Source organism: Lactuca virosa, chromosome 7 (assembly GCF_052849685.1).
Source record: "Lactuca virosa cultivar CGN04683 chromosome 7, Lactuca_virosa_CGN04683_v6, whole genome shotgun sequence".
Classification (NCBI taxonomy): domain Eukaryota; kingdom Viridiplantae; phylum Streptophyta; class Magnoliopsida; order Asterales; family Asteraceae; genus Lactuca; species Lactuca virosa.
In genome coordinates this window covers 16,920,164-16,926,252 of record NC_136432.1, presented here as the reverse complement: position 1 = coordinate 16,926,252, position 6,089 = coordinate 16,920,164, and the positions used below count along the sequence as shown (strand labels likewise).

At 32.9% G+C, this 6,089-nt stretch overlaps 1 long non-coding RNA gene across 5 annotated transcripts; it reads left to right on the top strand.

Annotated features, from left to right (window-relative positions):
* Nucleotides 1–240: 240 nt before the first annotated feature.
* Nucleotides 241–2,379, top strand: LOC145123713 (uncharacterized). 5 transcript variants are annotated; one of them, XR_013715255.1, is made up of 5 exons: nucleotides 241–422; nucleotides 495–733; nucleotides 838–1,129; nucleotides 1,230–1,301; nucleotides 2,053–2,379. It is a non-coding gene; the product is annotated as an uncharacterized LOC145123713 (long non-coding RNA). The 5 variants fall into 5 exon arrangements; XR_013715256.1 differs by adding an exon at nucleotides 1,887–1,937 and having other exon boundaries at nucleotides 241–733; XR_013715258.1 differs by having other exon boundaries at nucleotides 241–733; nucleotides 838–1,090.
* Nucleotides 2,380–6,089: the final 3,710 nt, after the last annotated feature.

The window sequence follows — 6,089 nt, the reverse complement described above, 5'->3', positions numbered from 1 at the left end:
GGGCATATCTCGTCAATTGGGAATAGGGGAAGAGTGGGCATATCTTGGACGATTTTGCTAAAAAGGGCATTAAGACAGAATATACATGAATGATGCGTCGGAATGGATTGACGATGGATGGATTGTCTGGGTTTGATATGTTTATATAAATATATGGATATGTTTGGATAGGGTTCTGCTATTCAGAAATATAAAATCTATTTCAACTGAAGAAGATTGAGAACAACTCGGGGTTGTGTGTGTGCTTGTTAGTGAAACCCTACAGCCAAAGCTTTTCGTTTCAGTTTTTGACCAACGAAACGATCCTTCTATTCTTGAACGCTCGACATTCAACTTGCCCTGCACGGACTTATTTAGTTTGTACAAACTCTGACACTTCTCTCATGAATGTATTCTTCAGATTTTCATTTTGTGCTTCTAAGGTTGAACGCTTGCAGTTTCTAGATTTACTTTATATACTTGGTATCGATTTACAGTTGTGATTTTGCTTTTAGGGCTGATCAATTGTTATTTTATGTCACCCTCTTCACGATTATCGGTGATGTCAACAATGAACGACGCAATTACAACCAAAGACTAGGGTTCGATTTTGGGTTTAGCAAACATTTTATCACTTAGGTACTGCTACCCCTCTTTCGTCTTTAGATTGGGTCTCTGCTTCTTACTACGATTCATCATGTGCATGACCGTGAATGTTAATGATTGGGTCCATGCCATGTAACAATTGTTGCAGGTATGTTTTTGGTGAAGCTTTGTTGATGTCTATGATTCTCCATTTACTCACTAGAAAGAAGGGTGAAGAAGGTTTCTAATAAGTTTGATGTCTCTGATTAGCAGAAAAAAGAAGGATGAAGAGAAAGCTAGAAAGAAGGAGTTGAGTGCAATACTGTTTGTCCAGGCTATTGAACTTTTGGGTGTTTGGCTATGTGTTTAGAGTATGTCACAGTAATCAATTGAATGTTCCTAAAACCCGATTATGGTTTGTGATTTTCTGAGAGTTTAGAGTGCTAATAATCAGATTCAAATAGCAATCAAAGAATTGCTAAAAGAAAACTTTCAAATGATATCAGTTCTGATTCTTCAACTCGAGGTTTTCTTTTGTTCCTTCTACTCCCACCCATTATACAAAGTACAATCTCTTTTTTAATATTTTACACTTCAGATATACCTAAAATTGAAACTCATCATACCAACTAATGGATTTTTTTTATGTAACCACATTTTGGCAGGATGATGATGCTGTGAATGCAGAGGCTTTTATCAACAAAGCTTCTTTTTTGGTTGGCAACAGTCAGCATGAGGTATTGAATTTAGAGTATAAGGTTTAGAAGAGTGTTGGAACTTTGGTTTAGCTTGAATTCTTAACAGGAATTTATTTATATTACATTAAAATCTGATTACTTTTTTCCCTTCTTTTGTTTAAGGTTTATTATGCATGTATTATGACATTTCACAAAATGAAAAACGTCAAATTTTGAAGTATGATTCTACTCAAGGATTTTTTAAAGAAACCATTAAGGTTATTGATGATTCCAGTTTACAAATTAATGGGAAGCAAATAAAAGTAACCATAGAAAGGTGTATATTTATTCCTTTTCGTACTTGTGAAGTTTCCTCTTTCTTTTTTAATCTAGCGTTTAGAGAGAATTTGGGAAATGTATTGAATTTATGTCTGGAGGGATTTCGGCGTAGTAAAGAGTATCTTCGCATGTGTAATAGATTCACCACACTTGATAAGGAATCACATTCACTTGGGAATGCTTCATTCCATTCCTATGTCTAACAAAAAAAATCCACTCCATCTCTATGATCCATTCCATTTCACTTTTTTGTATTGTTGTATATTAAACACTACCAACTAACTTCATTGGTATGTTGATAATCAGATATGAGTTGAATGCCATAAGAATGGAGAAATCCAAACAGATTTGCATATGGTCTGTGTTTAAAGCCATTTATGGCATATTGAAAATACATTTTCTCATGCTATGATTATGTTCAACTATGGTTTCATACTTTGAAAATTTACGGTGCACTTAAACTATTCTGTAGGTAGGTCCACATGAGCCATGAACTTCATTGCTGTTCAATTTCGTTGCTCAGGTCTTCAATCGTGAGCTATGATTTCATTGTTTGTAGTTCTATCTATTTATCTTCCAAAGTCGATTGCATCGAAAATGAGCGATGATTTCTCTTCTCATGTCATTTGTGTGTTTGCTAGGATGATCATAGGATGTTGGGATACATATGTTATTCTGATCATAGGATGCCCAAATAATGTAGTCAAATGCATAGTTAGGAGACGTTTAATTTGTATATTGGTAAATTTCTCAATTGGATCATAAATGGTATGGAGTGTGATTGGATCTTTATTTTCAAGAGGTGGTTATGTGATTTTTTTTAGTGAAGGGCATTTTGGTAAAAAATAGAAAATACCAGATAGAATAGATAGATAATATATTGCATATAGTAAGCATTGACAACATAAGCGTTAAAATCTTTACTTAATCTGAACGAACATCCGACCCGCCGCGAAGCGCGGGTTACCCCCTAGTTTTTTATTTTATTTCAAGTCAGAAGAGTAAGTAAAAATGTTAAAGAAAATATTTGACAGTAAGTGTAATCAGGGTATTTTTGTCTTTTTTGTTTTTTATGTTAAAACAAAGAGATCAGCTTAACAGTTTAAGATGGAAGACAAGCAGGGGTATAATTGTCTATTTTTTTCAAGTCAGAAAAGTAAGTAAAAATGTTAAAGAATTTTTTTTTTGACAGTGAATGTAATCAGGGGTATTTTTGTTTTTTTTTTTTTTTGTTTTTCTATGTTAAAACAAAGAGATCAACTTAAAAGTTTAAGATGGAAGGAAACAGGGGTATGATTGTCTATTTTTTTTCAAGTTAGAAGAGCAACTAAAAATGTTAAAGATAATTTTTTTGACATTGAGAGTAATTAGGGGTATTTTTGTCTTTTTTCTGTTTTTTTATGTTAAAACAAAGAGATCAACTTAATAGTTTAAGATGAAAGGCAAGCAGGGGTATAATTGTCTTTTTTTCAAGTTAGAAGAGTAAGTAAAAATGTTAAAGAAAAATATTTTACACTGATTGTAATCATGGGTATTTTTGTCTTTTTTGTTTTTTTATTACCAAATATAATATGTAATAAGTATTTATAGTTTTCTTTTATCATATCCAAATATATTATCTATTAAAATGCAACCTAGTTGGTCAATGAAGATGGATTTACCACATATTTATTCTGGAAGATTGTGGGTTCGAACCCCACTTACAACATTTTTTTTATAAATTACATGTTTGTTAAGTCTGTCACAAACTAGATAATATCCTTAAGTAATTCCTTTATCAATACGTAATTTCCTTCATGTATTTTCCTTTTTTTTTTTTTGATATATCATTGATGATCCATACAAATTGACTAAATATGCATATTCATGCAATATGATTTTTCTTTGAAGCCTTCTTTGGTCAATACAAAGTCGTTGTTAATACTGAGTAACTTCTATACAAGACATTGATACATGTACGCCTACATTACATTTGTATATGTTCTTCAACAAAATAAAACACAACACTTGGTATACAATTTTTTGATATTTGGTTTGATAATGAATTTAATTAGTATGCATATATGCTATAATCTACAGATAAATCGAATTGGCTTCCATGAATTGTATTTATTTATTATATTGTGTTATTCCTTTATGTACACCAACTGTATGATAAAAAATATCAATGAACATGTGATCTTAATTACTAAGTTCATGTATGATTCTTGTAGCATCAAAATGGACAAGTTTTGGATGGGATCATATAGAAACACATCGACTTATATAAAAGGTGTTGCAGAATTTTTGAAATATGTAGTACGCAATTACAATATTTATAGGAATATCGATCCTTTAGATACCAAAACAAAGATACAAATTCCATGTCCTTGTATAAAGTGTTTAAACCACGTATCTCATTCAGTTGATGTAGTAATACTCACATATTCAGTAATGGAATTGATCAAACCTACACGAACTGGACTAAACATGGGGAAAAAGAGGAACCACCAAGTAATTATGTTTATACAGAGGATTTTGCCATGGAAACATCATATGTTTTCGAATACAAAAACTTCACAAGAGAAATGCCAACAAATGCTGCAGAAACAATAGAGATGGTTGAAGCTACAGAAGATGATTTCATTGGGGGCCCTGATAAGTTTAGAGAACTGACAGATGATGCTGAGAAGCCCCTATATAAAGGATGTGCTAACTTTACAAAGTTATCTGTAATCATAAAACTACTCAACTTAAAGTGTAAGTATGGAGTATCAGATAAGTGCATTACAAAATTATTAGTTTTGATCAAAAATATGTTACCCGAATGAAACGAAATATACAATAGTACATATGAGGCCAAGAAAGCATTCAAAGCAATGGGCTCAGGGTATACAAAGATACATGAATGTATCAACAACTGTATACTTTATAGGAACCAATACGAAGACACCATAATATGTCCCACTTGTGGCAAATCAAGATGGAAGGTGGATGAAGAAAAAAAAATTACAAGAATATTCCAGCAAAAGTGTTGTGGTACTTTTCAATAATTCCACGAATGAAATGACCATTTCAATCAAAGAGTACAGCAAAAGTGTTGTGGTACTTTTCAATAATTCCACGAATGAAATGACCATTTCAATCAAAGAGTACTACAAAAGACTTAACATGGCATGCAACTGATAGAAAGGTGGAAATCGGTGTTTTACGTTACCCAACAGATTCACCAGCATGGGCTGCCATAGATGAGAAATTTCCTGACTTTGCTAGCGAACCAAGAAATTTGCGGCTAGGCATTTCGGCTGACGGGGTAGATGTGAATAGAGGAAATCGGAATCATAGTGTATGGCCTATTTTAATTGTCATTTACAACCTTCCCCTATGGTTGTGTATGAAGAGAAAGTTTATCATGTTTTCGTTATTGATATTCGGAACACTGGTAAATGATATTGATGTGTTCCTTGCACCTTTGGTTGATGATCTATATATATATATATATATATATATATATATATATATATATATATATATATATATATATATATATATTATTTTATAATGGAGTCGAAACATATGATGCATATGCACAAGAAAGGTTTAATCTACATGTAGTTGTGTTATTGACAATTAATGATTATCCTGCTCTTGGTACATTATCTGGTTGTCCTTACGGAGGGTTCAAAGGATGCGTTGTGTTTGGTGAACAAACACAGTGTATTAGACTCCCTTAATCAAATAAGCAAAGTTATGCTGGTCACATACGATATCTACAGTATGACCACCCGTTCATAATACAAAAGAAGGCGTTCAATGGAGAACAAGAGTTCTTACCATCGCCAATACCTATGACCGGGGAGGAAATATATAACAAGGTCAAATTTATTATTAATAAATAGGGGAAAGTATCTAAGGGCAATGGATCAGAATTCCAAAAAGCTTCTGCTAGTAGAAGTGGGAATATACCAAAAAAGAGAAAATCAAAGCAAGTGGGTAGTTCAGATGTTAGCCAACAAGCTACCACATACTGAAAGAAATTTAATATATGGCATAGACGGCTGAGGTATTGGCAACACAATTTGATTCTACATTGTTTAGATTTTATGCACATTACAAAGAAGGTGGGAGAGAGTATAGCCGAAACAATGTTGAACATTCCAGGGAAGACGAAAGATGGTTATAAAGCTCGATTGGATTTGGTGTATTATGGGATAAAACCAGAGTTGCATCCTAAGAAAGATGGGAACAACACCACACTCCCCCAGCAGGTTGCACATTGACAAAAGAGGAAAAATACAAGTTCCTAGAAACTTTTTACCACTTAAGGGTTCCACAAGGGTATTGTTCTAATTTTTCTAGTTTGGTGAGTCTGAAGGAAAGGAAGCTTGTCGGACTCAAGTCACAACATGCAACATTTTTTCCCATATCAATTCAGTCTATTATGCATCCACCCACTAGAGCTGCTATTACCAGGTTATGTTTCTTTTTCAAAAAACAATATGTAACAAAGAAATCAAAGTGAATGAACTC